General features: G+C 35.2%; 1 protein-coding gene across 1 annotated transcript in view; it reads right to left on the reverse strand.

The window, feature by feature from the left end:
• Positions 1–2,217, reverse strand: part of LOC134751224 (homeobox protein Hox-A7-like) — a 149,255-nt gene extending 147,038 nt beyond the window's left edge. Inside the window, exon 1 of the mRNA XM_063686611.1 lies at positions 2,191–2,217. The gene's annotated coding sequence lies outside the window, so the exon portion shown is untranslated. The remainder of the gene's footprint in view (positions 1–2,190) is intronic.
• Positions 2,218–25,130: the final 22,913 nt, after the last annotated feature.

Below are 25,130 nucleotides of genomic sequence, written 5' to 3' on the forward strand. Positions count from 1 at the left end.
ATTACATTAGGAGAATCAATTATTATGCCACGAGATAGGCACCGATTCCACAGTTACAACTGTGTGTGTGTTAGTTATGTACTGAAATTGATATTATTGTTCTTAAAATCCCAAAGTTCTTAAGCTGCAAAGACTTGCATGACTACGAGCATCTACAAGTTTTAACGTTCGACAAACAGTCTCAATCTACAAGCCCTTATTAATCTTTTAGCAGGTCACTGCAATATTTCACCGCATATAAAGGTATTCGCCCAATGTCAATCTCGCAGATGAACTGGTGTACCAACTATCTCAGACGGTTGGCAAAGAAGTTGAGCGGTGGTTGCCAAGTAGAAGGTTGCTAAGTATTGGGAGAAAAACTAGTTTATATATTACCTGCATTCTTACTTAACATAATTGACACAGCGAAAGCGAAGGTCTCCGTTTTAACTTGGGCAAAAATGATTTCGTATGTCCGGATGTTTTCTACTGGGTGACTGTCTTTGTCGCACTGATATGGAAGAGTGATAGAGAGAGATAACTACGCTACGAAGCGTGAACGATTGGCATCTTGTCTACGCACCCAGGTCAGGTCGCATTTCTCAACCGATTCGATTATTTTCGCAATCGCGAGATCCACAGCTCACAGAACCAGCTGACCATAATAACTTCTTACCAACGGCCTCAGTTAAACGGTAGACCTATATCTGTTTTTCAATTTCCCAGGTTCGTCTATTTCCACTCGCCGCAAGATGGCGCCCGATTGGTTTCGCTGGGCACTCCCGCGCATCATCAATTACGGCCGATTGTAGGAAAGATCAAACGAGCCGACAACTCGATGCATTAGAGACATGTACATAGGTACTATAGACACGTGAACTCGTAATCTGCATAAAAAAGTACGTAAATTCTTTAAATTTCAAGTTTGTTTTAATTTTTTTTTGTTTAATTCTTTCGATTTGGAAGTTTAAACACCTAGTATATTAATTCTTATTACCTAAATCATAATTTAAGCGGGTTAGTAGCGAATTTATTTTGTTTACCTTCATTTCCGACGTTTTGACGCAGGTTGCGTTGGTCGTGGTCGTTTTAGTGGTGGTGAAAAATCGAAAATCGTTTCTGCATACATACATTTATTTAAATACCCGACGACGAAAAGTCAGGGGTAGACATCACAAACTCAAACCACCCACCCACTCTTCATCTGAAGATAAAATAAAATAAAGAAATAAAGAGTAAGACTTAAAGGCAAACAAATGTGTACGAAACCCGAAAGTTTTAGACAAAACTAATAAATACGGATTTATATATCATACTTACCTATTTATCGTCATCTGAACATCGGTCATTATGAGAACACTACGTAAAACTCTAACACTACGTCTATGAAGAATTGTAAATTAGTTGATATTGTCACAGTATTACAATTATATATTGTTATCTAGCAGTCTCAAACATTTACGTGTCTGGTAGCACAATAACGAAAAACATTTAATCTCAATTATTTATTATTTGTTATTAAACTTATAATAAATTTTAAAAGTGGAAAAGTTACTTGCGGTCTTGGGTAAGACTTGCACTCTCAGTATTAAAATTTATTCTAAATTTTATATTATCGTTCACAGACCATCCTGCTTGTTAAAAAAATAGACTATTATTATTTTAGATTTTCTAAAGATGATAAAGATGACATTAAAACAACCGTATCTTTCCGTTTAGTACCTATACGTTTTAATAATGATTATGATGGGTGGTAAAAAATAAAGTTTGAACTTTTGTCATTTTTAATTTTCCTATATATAATTAAGTGTAAGTATAATACGTGTGCCTATTAATTTTATTCCTTAGGATATATGAAGAATGTTTAATTTTATTAGGCATATGTAATCTTTTGATATTTACCAGTCACTTTTCGGTGAAGGAAAACATCGTGAGGAAACCGGATTAATCCTAATAAGGCCAAGTTTCCCCTCTGGGTTGGAAGGTCAGATGGCAGTCGCTTTCGTAAAAACTTGTGCCTACGTCAATTATTGGAATTAGTTGTCAAGCGGACCCCAGGCCCCATGAGCCATGACAAAATGCCGGGATAACGCGAGGAAGATGATGATGAATACGTAATCTAGTAAAACACTGATTTAAACTGTCACGATTTTTACTCATTATTATTTACAACGACGGGACTTAATCGCGTAAAATAAGTTTTAAATTTACCTCCGACGTTTCGAGGACGGCGTTGTCCCCGTGGTCTCGGAGAAGACTGGCTAAAGTTGACATCAACATCTTCTAGGCGCGCGAGTTTTTCGAACTACCCGCACTTGGTCTTGTTTAATTTAAAACTTATTTTACGCGATTAAGTCCCGTCGTTGTAAATAATAATCTAGTAAAGTTCATGATAAATGCTGACGACCATCTCAAACTCGCGATGTCATGATGTATCAAAACACATTAGGTAGTTATAGCTGTACGAAATGGTTCCTATTAAAATTATATTCCTTGACTATACCTACCTATTATTTTTACGTATTACTTACACTAGCACTGCTGCCACTTGTTTTTTATGCACATTTTCCATTCACAAGAGACGGTCCGTTCCATTACTGAGTAATGAAGATGTAAACACGAGGAACCATCATGGTAATGGATAAAGCCTTTCAAAAGCTAATCAATCTGCTTTTAAAAGCTACTTTGTGCTTAATGTGACATGGTGTTGATGGTTTTTGCATAAAAGTGCAACATGAAAAAATGCATCTACATATTCAACACAGACATATAGTTTAGATAAGCTAATACCGAGTTAACTTTTTTCACTCCACCAGCCCAAACGTAAAGTACTTACTAAAATACATACCTATAGGCGACTAGACAGAGTATTAGTAATGTAATAACTGGGCATCCTAGATTAACAATCTTAAAAGTTATGATTTAAATTCATTAATTGAAATCAAATATGAAATACCTAGCAACATTACAATAATCGGTCCTTGTTAGGTATAATCAGCATCAAAAATAGCGACTAAAACTACTATGCGTCAAGAGAGTCTATCAAAAATCAAAAGAGTCTGAAAGAGGATATCTTTTGACGCGTAGTTTTATCCGTATTCTCTAATAGCTTTTCAAAAAAAAATCCCATAAGTAAGTAGAACAATTCGACAGTGGGAGAAACTTTCGTACGTAAATTGTGGAGAATTCAAAAGACCTCATCATCGTCCTATAGGGTTGTTCTGGCATTTTGCCATGACTCACTAGGAGAGCCTGCGGTCCGCTCGGGAACCTTATCCCAGTTCCTGGGCCCTATAGTTTTTACGAAAGCGACTGCCATCTGGTCTATGTATTTGGAAAAGTTGGGTTGGGAGAAAATCTATGGGTTATTATTATTGCTGACTGTACTAGGCAAGCTATTCAAACAACCAGACCTTTCAATTACAGCTTGCCGAACGGAACGACGCATTGTTTTAGTCTGAATGGTGGACAAAAGTCGAGCACCAAAAATGTAATACCTGTCACTGGCCATGATTAATGCAATTAATCACACAATGGCCACATCGCATCGTACACTGGCTGGTAAAATATTTACAAAAGTTCAACTTTAAAATTGTTTTTTGCTGAATTTCAAATTATTCAATTCATGGGTTGATTAACCTTTAAGGTATCTACCGACTAAATATCAGATTAATCCTTCTTTTTGTCTTTATTTAAAAAATAAAATAATATGATTACTAATAATTTAAATAAAAAACTGAACAAAATTAATTTTCACAAAAAAAACATGGAAACTGTCGACGACATGAAATATAAAAAATAAATTTGCTCTTCAGTGCAATCCAACGTTTATTCCGAATTGTAACTCAAACAACTGGATGTGAGCCAAAACTGACGTCTTGTACAGTCTCGTAGTTGAAAAGTTCACTGAAACATAACTATGAAACTGGCCACAAATGATGAACCTGAAAATATTTAAACTGACAACATATTTTTGAACCTGAAAATATTTCAAATGACAACATATTTTTAGCTTTACTTCTTTAACCACCAACCAACCAACCAATTGTCACTTACCACAGTTACCACCTAAGACACTATTGTACCTACTTATTTTTTGCAAATAAATACTTACTTACTTACTTAAATATATTGTGAACAAAATAAGTAAGATTTATCAACCGAGTATCAATACCATGTATCGTCATACAAATTTTAGTGCATCGCCAATACTAAGCAAGTCTTTTTACTACAAAATAAATTTAATTTATCTAAGTAATCACGTATAATAAAATTATACCCAGTATAATCGCAGATACCTACGATGTTTTAACACAAATCTTTTAAAGTCCACGTTCCCAAGCAGTTCGAACAAAAAATATATCTAATAAAATTCAAAAAGACTTTGACTAACAAGCTAAGCTTCCATCATTTGTTTCCAAAGTTCATTATAATCAAATCAATTTCAACTGGGCCGATACTTTATAACGGCCGGACACCGCTCGGATAGATTTCATAAATATCGTGTAGAATTTTATTCTGTACATAGATTTATTACGGCGGGCGAGCGAAAATGGCGGGAGATTGTTTTTCAATTTAACCGGGGTTCCCTGCTGTTTGACAGGCCGCCTGCCGGGGCAGGCCGGCTAGTACGCGGCTATACTAAATAACCAGTGAGATCTTCAGACCTTTGTCGACTTTGCTAGTATGTATGAGTAACCGTTCGTGTATTAGACACGATTAAACTTATACTTACTATGATTCGGATACCACGGTCGTATCAACAACGCCGTAAGCCACTGATTTACATCCATTTTGAGTTTAATATACCGGGTTATATTAATACGTATATTTAAGAATACATTTGTTAAAATCTTATTTTATCGGTTTTATTATGTCAAAAGCTAACGTCTGTCGTATGTGTTTACCTTTTTCCTAGTTTCTATTGGATGCCATTATACCGGGTGTTTCCTGTAACAGGAGCAATAAATTAAGCTGTAGGCTGTACTCCTCAAACTGATCAACATTTGTTCAGCAACTTTTAAAAATAACTTGTGTTTTGACTTTCATTACACTTTAAAGTTTATTCTAAGACGCAAAGTATTGCAAAATTTGTTATGTTTAAAGGGTGACAAGCAACGTCAAACACACAGATAGCAGCGTACATTGAAAATAATATTTAATAAGTATGAAAAAGGTATAATCTAAAAAATTCATAATTTTAAAAAAATTGCTGAACAAATGTTGTTCAGTTTGAGGCGTACGGCTGTACGCCGCGTACAGCCTCCAGTTTAATTTATTGCTCCTGTTACAGGAAACACCCGGTATAAGTACAATATGTCTGTACATATTATGCTGGGCCATGCAGCAATGGTTCACATAATTATGCGCAGTCAAACCTGCTCGCAGTCATAGTCAGGATGCTGTTGGAGCTACCCCTAACCCGTTTACCCGTATACATCTAGGTCTCATCTCAATGTAATGTCAATTACAATAGGTCTCATCTCAATGTAATGTCAATTAATGGCTGGATAGCCAGCTTTGGGTAGACCTAGAGGTCTGTAGTGTACGGGTAAACGCCGAACACATTTTTTTTTTCATATTCGGACTTTACCCAAGAAGCTTGGGTAATACTAAGTAACCTCGGGTAAACCTAAGTTTACTTAATATTGTAGCGTAACATGGGTATACTTAAGTTTACCTGGGTATACCTAGTATTACCCAAGCCTTATGGGTAAAGTCCGAAAATTAAATGAACTTTAATTTGTATTCGGCATTTACCCGTAGCCGTACACATCTAGGTCTACCCAACACTGGGAGGGTAATGTCAGAAGTGATGATGCAACACCTAGCATTACCCAGCCAGTGTTCGGTAGACCTAGATGTGTACGGGTAAACGCCGAATACAAATTAATATTGTTTAAATTTTCGGACTTTACCCAAAAGGCTTGAGTAATACTAGTTATACCAGGGTAAACTTGAGTTTAATTTAATCTTCTAACAATACCCGTAACATATTATATACATATAACTTGCTAATACGACGAATAACTAAGTATTTATCAGATATAAATTACTTTGTACGTACGTCGGTTATGTACTGTTATGTATTGGTTAATAAATAAGTAAAGGCGTATGGTCAGTCTTTTGGGACTATTTTTGGTTATAATTATTAAATCAAAGTACCAAAGTAAGTAAGTATGATGGGACCTACATACCTTACTTTTTACGACTTATTTAAAATGCTTAATCTTGCCAACCAAAAGCTACAAACGGCAAAATCTAGTGCACAGTTGGACACCCATATCTAGTAGAAGGTCGAACATATCTATAACCTTTGCTAACTGACATTAATTTGATTTCAAGCTTAATCAATAGAACGGATGCAAATCGATACACATCGAAAACTCGTATAAGGATTTTAGCATTTAATTGCAATCTAACCTTTAACTTCAAGTGAAAAGGTTGAATTCCCAACTATACGATGTATAGAGATGGAAGGTATGAAGGTTCCCTGCAAATCTAATTCGTGATTGTACTCGGTATCTCGTTAACTAAAGCAATAGCTGAAATGATTTATTTTGCTCGCAGGTAGCCGTATGCCGTATATAACATTGATATGACTGTGAGATTAATGATACAAACACCAAATATGAGTGAAAGTGCTATGCTAATCTAATAAATAAGAACCACTTACTTAAGTTGATTAATTTCGTGTTACCTTAGCATTTCATTTTAACCTGTCATAATTGTCGAGTATTAGTTTTAGGTATCGCGACATGTGGTCAGTCATGTGGGTCATAAAACTCATAAACTTTTTTAGTATGAGTTAAAGCTACGCGTCTTTTCTGTAGACTTCATAAAGTTTAATTTTCTTAATTTGTCCTTAAAGGCGTATTAAAACCCTCTACTTCTTACAATTTGTATGATAAATTTGTATGATTTTAGAAATATGTATCCAAATGTCCACAAAAAAAGGCCGTTTTTCCCGAACGTTTTTGACCCGTGTCTCATCATATTAAGTAGTATTTCAAAATTTCATTTTAAGATTTTTTTCCTATTTTATTTTCTTAAAGCTAAACATAAATCAGCTATTTTATAGTCCGACAAGATACTGCAGAAAATTATTGAGGGTGCCACTTCCTACGTAATTGTCACATTTTTGACGTAAAATGCAAATTTTTATTATACATACGTGGCAACAATTTAGTATGGATTTTTTTTACTTACATTTTATTTAATTTTTACTATTTTATGCCGCACTATAAGCTAAAATAAAAGAATTATGTCGGTCTACGGACTACGGTCCTTATTTCCCTAATGAAGATAACTAGGTACAAATGTTTTAAGACACAATTATTACCTATGTATTTTCCATCTTGCCGTTATTTACAGTAAAACGATACGATGGAATACATACACTTATTCATAAAATACACCCTTTGCATGGTGCGTTCATCGCCAGAAAATCAATAGCCACAGTAATGAATTGTCCCTGAACCACCCACATATCTCCAGCTACATATTAAAAGCCCTTATCAACAATCTCTAATCCAATTATAGCCCGGCTCTTAGCAGGTAAAACCTCACTGAATAAAACAAAAGTTACGACCGCAGCTCCTGGACCTCTCATCTCATATGTGGCTACAATATTCCAAGGGAAATTCTGAATGAGTTATGTACCAGGGAAGTTCATTGTGGCTGGACGGTGACCAGCGCCGGACTTTAGGGATTTAGGACGGAGGGAGCGAAAAACAACAATTCTCAATCACCGTGATAAAACCGTAGCTTAATGGAACAGTTCCCTGGGCACTCGCTATTAATTACTTCGACCAAAGGGTTTCATTATTGTTTACTAAAACTATACGGTGCAAAACTTTTCTGATGGATTAAAATGGAAGTTTAGTTCCGGTTGAATTTAAAACTTTATTTATTATGGCTGTTTTGTACAGCCTTTATCTTAATGCAAAGCCTTTAGCCAAAGTCCATCACAATTCAACGCGGCAACATAATTCTGTGGCGGCAACTGAGGTCTCCGGCAAGCAAGGTTCTTCATACAAACGAAGTTACGCTCTCATTTTAAAACGACTAGATTGATTGCTCTGAAACTTTGTACTTCTAATGGGATAATGTATATCTATGGCAAACATAAGGTATTCTATGCCTGTAATTAGTTAACGTAGCTTCAGATACCATAGTTAAAAAAATACAGCAAAGTTTTTCATACAAAATTTCTTTGGTCTATTTCATTTGTTTTATAAACTGGAGCTATATAAACTAATTAGTTTAATTGTAACTGTAATCACAGGCATATACCTCTTGCCATTGTATCCAACAAGTAGTTTTAAAATGAGAACGAAACTGTTTGTATGGGAAGGTGAAATTCGGCCGAGCTTGCCGGAGACTCTTTTCAGTTTAGTTTTATATGGTATAAACATTGCATAACAATTTATTCCCTTAATTATATACATACTTATATAGGTACCTATAAAGTCAATGTTAAATATGTATCTGCAGGTACTCACATACAACTAAGTAGTTTAATTATATGTTCATAATTAGGATAATATTTTAATAATTTATTTGCTTTAAGTAATATAGGTAGGTAGGTTTAGTTGTTTCTTTGCTTTGTCATAAATATCATATCATACTAATATTGCATCACGAGTACATACGAGTACGTACCTATGCACCTTAGAATTACTATTCCATATTAAATAAAATTACACATTCTTGGAAAAATGCAAATGACTTATGAAGTAGGCACCTAATAAATGATAAACAACTGCATTATACGTTAAAATGATTAATCATCCAAATGGACGTGCACCAACGCAACATAGGTACTCTATTTAATAACACTATATTCTGAGTACCTATTACTTATAAGGGTATTCTGAACTAGGTACAGTCGCCATCAGATATATTGGAGCGGCCAATGTGCTCACAAATATCTGAACACGAACGCCTTGACAATAGAGGCGTGTTGAGATATCTGTGACCACCTTGGCCGCTCCAATATATCTGATGGCGACTGTACTAACGTTTATACAGTGTGGATAAAATTAATGGACCCTGAGGTCTTAATTTTTAATTTTTAGTCGTTTCGATTCCCGCGCGAGAATAAGCGAATAAAAAAACTAAATGCAGTTGTTTCTGTAAAAAAATAAAAGAATGTTTTTTTAAGTAGAATGAGCTAACTTAAGGTTTTAAGGCACTTTCCCTCCAGGGCCCATTAATTTTTTCCAGCCTGTATATGAAAATAAGCCGTTTTATTTTTAATATAACGTTCCATGGTTTTATAGGGACATACTTATGATTTAACTGGCCTGCAATATAGTCAGCAGAAATATCAGTTGGTCAGCAAAAGTCTAACCTAACCTAACCATTGCTGACCATTAGATTTTTCTGCTTATTAAAATATAATTTATAGCTGACCATTTATTTATGTACTTTTTATTTTTTATGTCGAATTTATATTTCACTGAGCTTTTGACATGTAAAAATATTAAATCCCCAAAACGTAGAACGATTTACAAATATTATTTAGCGGAACTGTAAAACTAAATAAATAATCTAAGATCAATCCTATGTAAGTTTACCATCCACCCGTTTTTAAAATAAATGTAGCTGTGTAAAAATCCATAGATAATAATCCAAACAAAAATAGTAATACGAGTAACTGTGGTCCCTCAATGCTCGTCCATTTTGGTTCTCCCCGTCCCCTGTGTCCCTCGGTGCCTTTTTCTGACAGGAGGAGTGTTGATTGCCAGGCTCACTGGATTAGGCCAGGGGTCGACGGTGACCACTCGGGGAATTGCGGAATTAACACCCACCCCGGCCGGCCCTCGATTACTTCAGAGTTGCAAACGAGTCGCTATGGTGACGCTGATTGGAAAGCTAGGGGAATGAAAGTACACTGAAATACAAATTGCCCAACTGATTGAGTAATTCAAGAAATAACTAAACTTAAATAGTTAATAAATATATCCTAACCGTAAAAAGTATTTGGCGAAACTAAGGGTTACTAAGCTATGGTACATAATCTTAATATTATTTACATAAATATAGCATTGACATATGCACGCATAGGTGGCTATTATTAATTTTCGAATCATATCTCGTATAAAAATTGTCTGATTTCACAATCAGAATGATAGTGCTGGCATATGCTTGAAACTTTATTATTGTAATCAATTACAGCGTCAAGGTACATCGCTGGTATAGCGGCGCTGACAGTCGAAACGAAAATATTTGACGCGTAAAAACTTTGACGAAATATTCTTTATCATCGATCCCTCAATCCCATGTCAAAAGTAATGAAATCACAACATTTTACAAAACAAATCCATTTATTTTATTCGACACGGACTCGAAACGCCAGGGATTCGACTTGTGTCGGAATTTTCGAATTCGACGGCGTATTTATGACGCGTGAAATCGGTCCATTCATCGTCCCTCTACGGCCTGAGGTTTTTCCATTTTCTCAACAATACCATTGCATTTAAACATCTGGGTGCAAAATAGTTTTATTTAATAATTTATCATTGCAACATTGACTTTCACATGTAATTTAAAGTTTTTTTGTTGATTTTTGTTGATTTTTTACTTGTTCATACCAAAAATGACAAATCGGAACGCGTAAGCGATTGCCTCACTGTCAGTCGGAGTGTAGAGTCAGACCAAGAAAAGTCTGCAGAGATTTTTACAGCACACGCAGTGCCAGTGTTATTTTAAACGTCAAACTTCTATGAAATTATGACGTGTAAATAACACTGGTACTGACTGTGCTGTCAAAATCTGCAGACTTTTCTTGGTCTAACTCTAACAACTTTTTTAACTGTCAGTAATTCTCTCGTGACTTGTTTTATTGTTGTATGACGTGGAGGACCTATCTCAACTGTTGTTTTTGGCTCGCATTCGGTCGGTCTTTACATAAAAATATTAATAGAAACACGGAGCTTGTTAATGAAGCGTTGTGAGTCGTAATTCTGGATTATGTTCGGCGCACGGGCACGGCACGAGGTGATTAATCGTACCGAATGTCACTCGGGCGGCGTCACGCAGTTTATAGCGATTATTACGAAAACCTTATTTAAAGACATTCTACAAGGTGTTTTTTTAACAAAATGTGATACAATACCTAAAATAGACATATTTATTTTTCTTTTGTATTTTAACTTCATTATGGTAGGTAACAAAACAAATAAAATTCCACGTTTTGATAGTATTTCACATTTTCAGTCGATTAATTTTTGTGGCTTATGTTTAACTAAGTACCCAATAGCAAATCTTCTCAAACATTTAAATATCTATCTGCATGCATTTTGGGTATTTCGTGTGTACATGCTTTACAGCAACAAATGAAATTAACCTAAGATTTCATCTAGTGAAAGTATTGAAAATAGATAGTCGAAAAATCTTGATACCGTTACCTACAGTACTCGTACTTAACGACTCTATTTTCGGTACGCAGATATTTTTGGTACCTATTTAAAATTCAAAATTATGATATGTACCTAGTTAAAGCTACGTATCTTTAATGTTGACTATACTTAAGGCTAAAAAAACTCAAAACTATCTCTTGTTATACCAGTAGGTACGAATAAGCAGTGAAACCATGGTTAATTAACACTCAGTAGCGAAATAACGAACCGCAATGCCCCTGAACCTATCACCTCCCGATGTCTGGGTGTTTGTGACGCAAACGCAACGCTCTATGTACAGCTCTGCAGCTTTTACTCGCAGCTTTGCCTGAGGATAAAGCTAATTTATATGTTGATGCTAAACTCGTTGGCAAGGTATTGGCAGAACAGTATAGATTGCAGCTAGGCGGTCGTAATATGCGGATCCTGTAGATAAAGCAGTGTATGTAAGTAACTGCATATTTAGGCATTAAAACACTAGTGATGTTTTATGAAACTCGCTTTCAGTTCGTTTCATAAACTCACAATCGTATTTTAATGCCTTTCATTATGAAGATGTCACATAAATTAGGGAAGAGTGGGTCACAGTGGATCACTTTTTTTGTAAGAGCTGTAGTTGCGCCATTTTACTTTGAAATTTTATCGTTTACTTATCTTAGCCTGAGCATCAATCTAGTTCTTAATAAAAAGCTGTAAGAAAGCTGAAAAATAAAATAAGATGAAATTTAACTAAAAGTGGAGAAAGATCCACTGTTACCCATTTTTTTGCATACTGGCTACAATTTGAAGAACAGGGATTTCGCTCTTTGCGTGGAGATTTATATTTGTTTTGTGCTTCTAGTTCCATGCGCGATTTATCTTTGATTCACTGTGCCCCAATTTCTTGTGATCTACTCTTCCCCATTGATGGTAGGTAGTTGTAAAAAAACACTCAAAAACGTATTTGTTCGGTTTATGGTTGAAATAAGTTACCATAAAACCACCTATAATCCAAAACCCACCAGAAATGGTCCAGAACTAACTCGAACTTCTTCATTCCGGTGTGAATCTTATACCTTATACGAGCAATTTTTGTATATGTGTATTTGAATGTCGTACTTCTGAAGTAAAATATTTTAATAAAAGGAAGAAAAAATACAGCAACACCAAAAAGAAGATTTATATTGAAACTTAGTCATGTGTTCAACTTGTGGGCCATAGTTGTAATATGGAACAATAGTTGGGTGGTTTTACGGTAATAAATCGATTTTTCATACATTAAAACCACGTTTTGGTGTTACACTGTAAGTTTATATTAAATTAAATAAATGAAATTTACAATAATAACGCATAAAGAAAACGATTTTTGAAATCATGTAAAAAAAAAATCGTTTTAAGTACAGCTAGGTACTTGGTAGCCGATGCTCTTTGCTCATTGCTAATTTTAGTTCTGAAGGTGAAATGGTTATCTAGTTAGGTAAACGGAGGGGCCTAAAAGCGGTAACATTGTGAGCGCTTACTCCTGTACAAGTAATATTAGCAAAGCTATTGCAAAAGATCGACTGTTACCCGTGATCCACTGTGACCCACTCTCCCCTACTATTATTCTGTTAATTGTGAAATACAGTGATAATTATTATACATTTAAGTACAGTACAAGACATTTTTGTAACAATTTTTACTTCTGCAAAAATATACAACGTAACAGACATACAAACATTCTTTATTATACAAGACATAAAAGGTAACCCGATGGCCTACATCCTTCAATCATTCCGTCTCTTATACCAATCGAAGAAAATCAAAAATAATGCATTTCGTTTATAGAATAACAAGCCTTCTGGCCTTGGAATAAAAGCTATTAAGTTAACATCTTTACATGGTTTGCGTGTACGCACGCTGTTTGAAAAATAGTCGTGCGAATTAAAAGCGGAGTTTTTTGGAGACAAAAGGCGCGTGGGCGATTTGAATGTTAAGACGATCATTAGCAGGCCATTGTTGGAAATGTTAAGGCGGTGCTCAAACTTTGAAAGGCGATGTAAAAGTTCTTTACACCGATCAATAGTAATTATAAGTAGTAAATTCGTATAATTTTCAATTTTTAATACTTTCCGAGTTCCATACGTGCGCAAAACGAACGTTTAAGATGACAGTATTTTCATACTAACGAAGAGAACAATAAATTAAATGATACAAAGAAATGATGATTATAATAAAAGGTCCTAGACAGCAACTTAAAACTTCAAAATCTAGTACTATGGCGACTTTCATGAAAGGTGCCGGTATGCATGGTAGCCGTTTTAAAGTCTAGTTATTGCATGAAAAAATAGGTATATATATATCTACCATGAACACTTTAAATAATAATTGCATGGTCACAATCCTGGTTTTTAAAATGGACATCATTTTCGAAATTTACACCACGAAAATCAAAAAACGACATACCTCATACCATAACGACAGGCTTATATGTGTCGTTTTCAAGCAAAAGGTACCACATCGGCGCTTGCCATAAGGACGCTCTGACAGGTTTTTTTGTATAAGATACAAGCAATTTTCGTCCTTATGATCGTCGTTTGATTGAAAACGTCACATATTATGCTGGGCACAGGCCTCCTCTCATGCGCAAGAGGGGCTGGTTTTTTTATATTTCGAAAAAGACAGAACGATATTATGATTTATTATCTAAGTTTCAGAACCGCTGTCTCGGAGGAACCTACAGCTGAGGGTAGCTCCTATAACTGACCTACAAAGGCGCATGACTTGCAAAAACAGGCCATTGTCGCCCTCATAGACCACCATAAGCGCCGTAAATTGTAAGTAAAATGGTAAAAATTCGCAAGCAGCTAAACAGTAGCTGACAGGAACGGGTTATATTGTTCACTAGTGCTGTAAATCAATATGGCCCCCATAAATCATTGTTGCTTTAGTTCTCAGTGTTGACTTATTGATTTCGGGCATTGTAAGTTTGAGAACGACTACGTAGGCACAACATGTAAATTTGTAAGGAGGATGGTTTGATATTACAAATATGGTTCCTGTGAGGAACATGGACGACCACTTCTTCATATTAATGTAGTTCCCATAATATCCAGAGAGTAAATCTCTGGATATTAAGGCCGTTCACACGTTCTGGCTCAGGGAACGGCCTTAATATTATGTAAATATTTTGAAATAATTTGACGTAATAGCTGTGCAGTAGCTATGCCCTTTCAGCAAGAAGCAAATTCCATAAAAAAATTTGGAAGATTTTTAGTTATTTGAACTATACCTTAACCACTCATGTTTGTGAAGGTAGGTACTTGAAGTTGTATGTCACTTTCGAGTTAGGTCACGTTCTGAGGACGTCACTTTCTGAGTTTGTCACTTTCTGAGTTCGTCACATTCTGAGTAAGTCACTTTCTGAGAACGCCACTTTCTGAGGACGTCACTTTCTGATTTCGTCACTTTCTGAGTACTTCACTTTTTTAGCATAGTAATATTTAAGCTGTACGAACAATGGATACCAGCAATCTTATTAGCTGTACGACATGCGGCCGCTTTTATGTATGACATACAGGGTGATTTTTTCAGTGCCCATTGAAGGGAAATACGAATCTTTAGTTAGACGATAACGAGCAACTGTCTTAAAGTGAAGTTCGGATTCAGACTGCAAAAGCAATACTGCGGCAGTATTGCGGCGTGACAATACTTGCCCGTTATCGTCTAAAGATTCGTATTTCCCTTCAATGGCCACTGGAAAAAACAACTTGTATGTCATACATAGGTAGGTACATATCTACTAAACCAGAAGGGTAGATACCTACCTATTGGCGATTTTCAAAATTACCGCTTTCGAAAAGTTACCTCAAAGCACCTTATCCATTATCCATATACTTATTCAACGTAAGATTTTTACCGTTGTAAACTAATTCCCGCAGTCCCATATGGCAGTATCGACCGTTAACTACTGCTCGATACCCTTCCGTGACTCAGCGCGATGTCATGGCAACAGTGCCCAATTAGCAGGGGTCGTATTAACATTGTACTTAACTATTCAAACCATTATAAGTATGAACTCTAGTAACGTATACATGTGGGCCTAGAGTTGACACGGCGCTGATTCGCTTGAGGCAAAAGTTTAGCGATTGGATTAAGAGGAAGGTGAGCGCCAGTTGGGTTGAGCTAGTTACATTTATAAATACAAAATTTAATATACCCGTATTAATTTTTAACAAGCAGAAACGTCTGCGATCGATGCTATTAAGCTTAGAATAAATTTAAAAGTGAGACTTGAACTCACGGCCTCTGGATCGATACTCCAGCGCTCTGCCAACTGAGCCACCAAGACCTCATCCACAGTCAGCAAATCTTCCCACTATATGGGTCTAGGGGACCCTAGCGACATCTACCGTAAGATTTTTCCACTTTTAAATTTATTCTAAGCTTAGCCCTTGCTCCTATATTAACCTGACTTTTATGTTGAAAACACAATAGTACTAAATAAACAAAGGAATCACGCCTAATTACAGCACAATTCGGCGGATTACAAAAATTAACCATTGGTAATAATACAAATGCATAGAGCACTTGTTATCAATAGCTAAGAATAAGCTTTAAACTGAAATCTTACTATCTTTCTGCCATTAGATACTAGCTCATTTTCGTAATTGGAAACCAACGTGACTAATTTGACAATATTATTATTATGTAGTGAACACTGTCTGTTATTGTGATTAAGTTTTTATTTGGTTTAAAGGATTAAACATAGGTAGAAAGTTCCACCTGTGTTTTTCTGTCAGAAACGCATATTCTAAAAATAGTAAGCTTAATAAGTATTCTACAAGAATATAACAATTAAAAATATAATTTCAATTATACCCTCAAAAGATACACCAAAACCGGGAATGTATAGCACCCGGCATTGGGTAAAGCAGTATGCATGCGGGTGATTAATGGTGGTCGATGTCTAGACGCGGTGGCTGAATAACTACGGGTTAAATAAAACCAAGTCTAATCCGGACTAAAATTTAAAAAGTTATAAAAACTGACAATTTATTTCTGCCTAACGTAGGTACCCTTCAAGAAATACAACCTCGCCGCCAACTTTGACGGCTGTAATTGCAAGTTTACTTTATACACAAGATTGTTTATAAAATTGATTTAGTTTGCACCTGTCTAAAATAAACTCTATCCCTTTTAGTTAGGTTCAGTCAAAAACGGTTCTATTTTGTAAGTTTGTCATTTGTGTCTAACGTCAGAGTTTTTTTTCAGCCTGTGTAGATAAGCAAAACAATAGTTACGTTGTGATTTTCTTTTCCATACCTATAGTTACGATTTTACTATTGTTAAATCACTCGTCTAAAAGTAAAATACTGCACACATGTTTTAAGTATGCCTTTAGAATTACGAGATTTGCCATTTCAACGTGACGCAACTAAGTGCGAGGCGCAAACGACAGCAGTCTCTTTTTCCAAAAATACGCAAACAATAATGACGAAAAGGCGCCCTCGCAGCGAAAATAAGTATCAAAAGAAACTACAGAAAAAAACAGACGAATACCAGAAAATCTCATCCTACCACTATTAGTAGGACTCTGCGATCTCCACACGCTACACCGCTTTCGGTAAGTTCATTTGAGTGTAAGGGGGAAGGAAAAGGTCAATTAAGATTGGTTATGTTGTATCAAAGACAGTGAAAGCCCGTATTTTTGCTGAAACATTTTCCACTGGCTGAGACGCGTTGCTAAAAGTTTTTTTTCTATATTTCGTACCTATAGATGTAAGGGATGGTAACTGAATTAATTCAGAGATGAGAGCTTAAGCGATATTTATTAACTTGAGTTAAACAAATTAATCAATTACCTCTTTCATTTTTAAAACAAGTACTATTTTTTCCGGATTATTCATGTAAATAAATCTTTAAAAACACATTATAATATAATTTATTAAAATTGCAATGAATTATAGAGTTTTTAGACAGGAATCAAGACACATGCCTAACAACGTAAGATAGATTATTTATTTAGTAGAATACGTGATTGTCAATTTTTAACCCAGAGGTAAGTTGTAAATGTCTATACGGAATGTTTTTTTAATCGTCGGGCAAATTTTGCGAGGTAAATTTTAGCTCTCCAATTGAAAACATAGATCGGCCAAAATGAAAAGCTCATTTTTTTCGTGATTTCGGAGCTGGTCCCATAGTAAAAGTTGCTCAGTATGACCTTTAGGTATATTCACCTCGTAGAATATGGGTATCGGTTCAATCGGTTGAACTAAAAACCCTGTATTAATACTCACCTAAAAAGCTCGTGCTCCCAGGGTTAAAAATCGCATAAGGCCACGAATTAAATTAATAACCTGATCTTTCAAAGAAATGTCGGAACGTTTGAAACGTAAACGGCATGAATAATAGTTTAAAATTATTTGAATAAGCAGTTCATTAATAATGTGTAGGTATAATAGTAATTCTGACGGGCCCTTCCTGCCGAATCGGTTCAGTTACGTCATTTTTTCGACGGGGGCTCATTTTGGGACTGTGAGTGTTAGTGTCGCGAATGCGAATGTAGGTTTGAACAATAGGAGTACCAATCGTGTCTGAATATGAGATTAATGCATGATGAATAATTTTTTGAAAAATGAAATAAAACTATGAAAACGGATTATATCGCGTATATTGAATGTATAATACATCCCGACGTTTCGAACTCTTTACAGCGTTCATGGTCAACGGGTGACTGAGGAAAAATTACAAAGTGCAAAAATACCCACATACTAAAATAATGAACAATCATAGACTACAAACTTTAAGGCTGGTTGTACATGCAAAATCGGTTCATAAGGCTAGTTATACACTATAATTATTTTTCAAGTAAAGATATATATTTATACGCGATGAAAAAAAAAAGCATGGGCCTGACACTGGCACAGAATAACTAATACACTGGCCAGAAAGGCTGTGTGCCGTGTGCTGCTTGTATAGAAGAAATTATGAAAAACAAGTTTTCTTTATTTTCGCCGTAAAAGAATGCGTTTAAATAAGTAGGTACATAGTTGTTATTCTTTTCTTGTTATAACAGAAGATAGCCTTCACAGAAAGCAAATAAATTACTCGATAAAGTCGCACGTTCCAGTTGCGTACTCTTTACCCTTACCTTAAGAAGATGCCGCTATTTTTTAATCCTCACATCGCTAGTTTTGGCACAGATGTACAGCGGGTTTTGTTCTCGTGTCAAGGAGATTTAGTAAGGACAAGACAAGATGGCCGGCTCGTATGATTAATCGTGCTCATTACGTGGGTCGTCTTGATAAGATTTACATATGGCTAGATATGTAAGGGATTCAAGGGTATGTGAAATTAGAGAGAAGTGTACGCGGGAATTATCTTTGTTAAGTTAGTCTGGGAATTATAGACAAATAAATAAGGAAGACTGTGCGTCTCTGTTGAAAGTCTCATTCCGCTATGATTCCACTTGACGAAGTTTCAGATCCATGGGTCTGTAATCTTTCATTGATTAATCCTTGTGCTTTGACTCTGAAACACCATCTAGGTAGTAAAAGCTAGTCTACGAAAGTTGAAATATATGACGTTATTTGAGGGAAGACAACAAAAGAAAACAAGAGTGAATAGGCTGTTACTGAACCGGTGAGCTCCATCTTAGGCCCTGTCTTCACTTTCCATCAGGTGTGACTAGGGCCAATCGCCAATCAGTTTATAATAAAAAAAAATAAAAAAAAGACATCAGTGTAATATTTACGACGCATTCTACAACAATCAACAACGTAACATTCTATTCTATATTTTTTTATGAGTGAAGAAATTGAGACTTTATTATTTATTTGTCTCGAACAGCACGAATGGGTACCAACGAACTTTCCATTTTATATATATATATATATATTTTATATAGGATGACGGAAGACTACGAGTGGTTTTTAAAGTTTCAAAGAAAATGAAGACGCTTAACAGTAAATTTTGCTTTTCGTAAATAAAATTGACTGTTAAATAAGTGATTATATAAAATGTCAATATATCAAAATATTTAGCTACATACAGATAATAGGGCATTCTTATAGGGCATTCTTACACAGATTGACTAAGTCCCACGGTAAGCCCAAGGAGGCTTGTGTTGTGAGTACTCAGACAATGATATATATATAATATAAATACTTAAATACATAGAGAAAACACCCAAGACTCAGGAACAAATATCTGTGCTCATCACACAAATAAATGCCCTTACCGGGATTCGAACCCAGGACCATCGGCTTCACAGGCAGGGTCACTACCCACTAGGCCAGACCGGTCGTCAGATATATGTATAGCTGCGTTAATGTTTACAAATCGTATGCAAAAAGGAGTGCAGTGTTCTTTTGACAAATGCGCCGCAAACCTGGAAAAGATTTATGAATACACATAAACTGTCGACTTTCACATTGGCCATTCTCAAAAAGGCCTCGTATGTAAAGACTGAAAACTGAAAGGGTCGGGCCAATTATGAAAGTAGCGCACCTGTGCTTGTCAAACACGCCCGCTTGTCCGTCCTGCATTTACCATTAATCTTCCTCCTTACAGCTACCTCGCTATAGAAACTGTCGATATAGAAATATAGTTCAGCTTTTGTTTTGTGGAAACAGCTGAGGTCTTGCTGAGTTTGCATAAGCTTTTAAAGGAAATGGGTTGGATGGTTTTAAGGAAGAGTTTTAACCGTCTTATAGTTTATAAAAATAACCGAGTTATTTAGCAGATAAGCCGGCTTTTATTTTGTTGTAGTATTTGTCCACGTTTCCTAATTGAAATATCAATTTGGGACAGTAAAATGTATTGACATTTTCCGTTGACGCGAAAATACCATACGTTTTTATTACTCAGGAGAAGATTTTGTAGGACATACAGTAAAATTTCACTTAAGTATGTTGTACAGAATACTTACATCAAATACATTTCTTCAAATACTGACGAAAAAAAACTAAAACAAAATAAAAATTGGCCCAGATAAGTATCGGTTTGTTAATAGTTCGATATTGACTGATGAAAACGTGGTCTCAAAATAAATTTTACATGTTATTAATAGGTATTGTACCGCAAAAAAGGCCACTCATATGATGCCATTTTAATTTTGCATTACTATTTCATAACTGCTTGTGGTTTTCATTTATTTATCATTCATTACATTCGCGTCTTCTCAGAATGCGAGACATATTGATAGTTTAGGATGCAGGATTTAGGAAATGAAGTTGGTCAAGATTTGTCAGAAAATTTTATGAAATAGGTACAAGTTATGATAATCTACTTTATGTAATTTATCTATTTGAATATTAGAAAATTTTGGAATAAATAAATATTCTAAACTATTAGGCAGTCAGAAAAATATACCTAATGTAACGATACTCAAACCAATACAAAAAGCTTTTATTAAGCATAGGTCCTGCCATCTAGCGCTGAGTAGTAATTTACAAGTTCGTAGTTCACAAGAAGTAAGCCTCCTTACCCTAAGATAAATATAGACAGTGCCGCCATCTGTTAACGAGTAGCTGCAAAGACAGGTCGCATTGTATTGATCGCGTGTTTGAAAACAAAAGCCAACAAAATTTTACAAAAATTGTATTCGTACTAACCAGGAACAGAAGTAACATTTTACAATTTAAAGAGGTGTTCATTTCGAGCCCGAGCTCTTTAAATAACATTAATTTTTATTATCCATGTAGCCATTACCTACGTCTACATCAGTCTTTTGTTTATCTGGTTAGCTTGGGATCAATAGATGTGGAACGTGCCTAACTTTAGCTATTTTTTTTTATAAAAAACAGTTTGTGTCGTTTTACGCTAAATAACGTGAAGGAACACACTAATAAGTTAGTGTGGTCATGAATAAATTAATTTATATAAATTCATTTATATTGTACTTACATGGAAACATGGATTATTTTTTAAACCAATGTACGAGTTGCCTATTTAATATTATTTATTTTATTATTTTATCTTTCAAATTCTTATCATGTCGCATTTTAAAGAAAAAGGGAGAGACCAATGAATGGGGTTGAAAAATAAAGGCGCGATTCAGGAAATGAATTAGATATTCATTAGATATGAAATAGTAAATATATGTGACGTTCCACGGCAAAAGATACCTATTTGCGGATTATTGCGGCGCTATGCGACGTAAGCGCCATCCAATATTAATTGGAGCGGCGTTGATAATAGCGTAAGCGCAAACCGCCATAAGGTACCTTTATCCGTGGGACGTCACATATCTTTACTATTTCAAATCTTATGAATCTCTAATTCATTTCCCGAATCGCGCCGTAGGTACCTATTTGATTTACTCAGGGACTGAAAGATATGTAAAATCAAATAGCTAGCCTATTTCTTACGTTCTCTTCATTACGAACAGGTTTCCACAAATAAAAAATGGCATTTCATATTAAACTTTTATTGAATCAAACATCTGTAATAAAAAAAAAAACTATTTACATACAAAACAAAATAATTTACTTATGTTTATTAATCAGAACTCAAAAATTTTATTTGCTTAAAACATTGTTACAAATACCGTACTGGATACAGCTATATATATGATATCATTTAAATCATCAAATTAGGTATATTATGTTAGTCCTTATTATTAATGGCGTATTTTTGACATTAACACCCCATTATTGTTACAGTTTTTTTTCTTTAAAAACGCACCGAAAAAAACCCTGTTGGAAAAAAAAGATTAATCAGTTCATATAAAAATGTAATAAGTACATAAAATATAAAATATAAATAACCAAACACGAGTTTAAAATACAGTTTAATTACCTATCAGTTTTAACTTTTTACCAGCTTCTCCCAGCTGCATTAAGGTTTGTTTGTGAAACTTAAGGTAAAAATTCTGAAATTTTGGTAAACGCTATTGTAAACATAATTAAGTACCATCATTATTCTAGGGGCACGGCAGTGCCCCCGCCAATTCAACTTTTTGTCACAATTAATTGAATTTCGTATTAAAATCTGATAATCGAACTTAAATTTACCCGGAAATAATTATTCGGTTCCTTCTGCTATTTCCATATAATTGATAAATAATTTTATATGTTTTGAAAAACTGAAATTACCATTTCAGTGTTTTTGACAGACTCATTATGACCTATTAAGTCATAATTATGTTTACTTAATTAAAATGATTTATACGTAAAAAAACGGTCGAGATTCGCAATTTAGGCCAGGAAATGAATGCCCAAAAAAGTTATAGAGGGAAATGCTTGGAACACAATTTTTGACTTTGTAGCTTTGTTTGAACTAAGAAGAGTCTGTTTTTTCTTAGTACCACATGAAATGTCATTTTAGTCTACGGAATAAAAAAACAGAATATAGTTAGATGAACATATCAAAAGTCCCCGGCCGTAACCCTGGTGCTGGGGGGGAGAGTGGGGTTTGAAGGTTCCATTTTTAGGTTTTTCGATTATATCTCGGAAACTATGCGTCTGAGCGACATGGTCACTTATACCTATACAAAATGAAAAGTGATTTAATTTGTTACAAGTTTTATTAAGTCAACTCGATATCTTGTATAGTTTTTGAGATTTCCGCTCTTGAAGGTTTATTTAGGGCTCTCACTTTTATCTTGATTGTCTACATCAGTGAAGCTGCTAGGCCGGGTTTGGTATCGTTTTCGTATAAATCGGGGGTGCTGAATTAATTTATGGTATCAACATTGACACCATTCCTAAGCAAAAACAAAATTTAAAAAAATGATTTTGTTTAAACTTACCTTCACGCTTAAACCGCTGAACCGATTTCGTTGAAATTTGGTAGAGATGGTTTAAGTCCCGGGACAGTACATAGGATAGATTTTACAACCAAAATCATCTTTTGAGGGTGTGAAAAGTGGGGTGGAAATTTGTATGGGAAATCAATAACCACTAAACCTATTTAAATAATATTTGGGATGGTCTACATGTTTGATTTAGTTGAAAATGATACCAAACATGACCAGAATTTAAACAGTATTAACCTCGGGAATTCAACTTCGGCCGAGAAGCTGAATTCCCCTCACACCAGATTTCACCCCTTCAAAGTATGATTCTTGAGATAAAAACTATCTTATATCCTGTCTCGGGACTTAAAACATCTATTTACCAAATATCAACTAAATCAGTTCAGCGGTTTAAGCGTGAAGAGGAGTTTAAAAAAAAGTTATTTGTTTAAAGTTTATATGTTTTTACTTCGGAAAGGTGTCAATGTTTATACCATAAATGAATTCAGCACCCCCGATTTATACGAGAACGTAACCGAACCCGGCCTAGCAGCTTCACTGATGTAGATAATCAAGATAAAAATGAGAGCCCTAAATACACCTCCAAGAGCGGATATCTCAAAAACTATACAAGATATCAAAAAACTTGACCCAATAAAAATTGTAACAAATTAAATTACTTTTCATTTTGTATAAGTAGCCATGTCGCTCAGACGCATAGTATCAGAGATAAAATCGAAAACCCGAAAAATTTAACCTTCAAACCCCCCTCTTCCCCCAGCACCAGGGTTTCGGGCGGGGACTTTTGATATGTTCATCTCCTAACTAGCCCAAACAAAGCTACGAAGTCAAAAATTGTGTAGCATTTCCCTCTATACCTTCTTATTGCTTGGCCTAATTAGCAGCACCTAAAAAATCATATGTCTTAAACTAATAATGTTTATAAAATAATATCATGTTCCATTACATGGTATTATTTTATAAACATTACTGATCTCTCAATTACTGATCATCCTGGCTGATGGTTAGGCTTCGGCACGTCGAACTAAAAAAAATGCGGCTCTCGTGAATATATAGACTCTCGTACAATATTTCACTTACCCTCCACGTTGAACAATGTACTATAAAATGATCATCAATAGGTATGCCGCAGTAAAAAAAAGTTGTCAGGTACTAAAAAAAAACAAAATTTTATCCTTTCCGTATTTCCGTGTGTTGGGAGACTAGCTGTTACCAACGAAACTTTACAATAGGCCAACATCGAAAAATGGAAAATCGTTTTTTTTTCTATTCGCTATCGCTCTTTCTATTCGAGCGACAAAGAGGCAGAAAACGTTTTTCGATGTTAGCGATAAGAGTAAGGCTGAATAAAATAAGCCCAGTTCGAGGAGTTGCACGTGCTGCACCGAATCGTTGGAAACGATCAGCAGCCACAAAACATCAGTGTAGCGAGATAAAGGTGTCGACACACTAGCGAATTGTGACTCGGCACGGCGCGTCGACTCTCATCTAAGGACTCATGTTATGTCCTCACGAAAAGACAGTCGCAGGTAATGACTGCCCCCGGTACTGGTTTTCTATACAAATACAACAACGCGGGACCGAGAATTCCCGGTTCTCGTCATACAAACTCAGTACCGGGAGTATTTTCTAGTCGCAGACAATAGACCAGAACAAGACTTACTTACTAAGTCTTAATGGTTAGTATTTTTAATCTATACTGCTCGGCAAGACGGCAAGATCATGGGACCTAAGGGCCTGTTTGTGAGTGATTGCGAGTTCATAAATTAGCTACTTGCGTTTAGAGCAAATCTATATGAAGTACCTATTACAGCAAATGTATGAACTCACATTAAACACTAATTGGTGTGTAAAGAGGCTCTAAGTACCTACATGTACACAAAGCGTCCAATTCTACCAAAGGAATTAGGGTAATTAATAATTAATTAATTAATTAATTAATCTACAATTCATAGGAACTTTATCTGACATTTTAAAATTGAATAGAATCTTGTATAAAAACTCCATCCTCACTTGTTTGACCCCTT

This window comes from Cydia strobilella, chromosome 2 (assembly GCF_947568885.1).
Source record: "Cydia strobilella chromosome 2, ilCydStro3.1, whole genome shotgun sequence".
In the NCBI taxonomy this organism is placed as follows: Eukaryota; Metazoa; Arthropoda; class Insecta; order Lepidoptera; family Tortricidae; genus Cydia; species Cydia strobilella.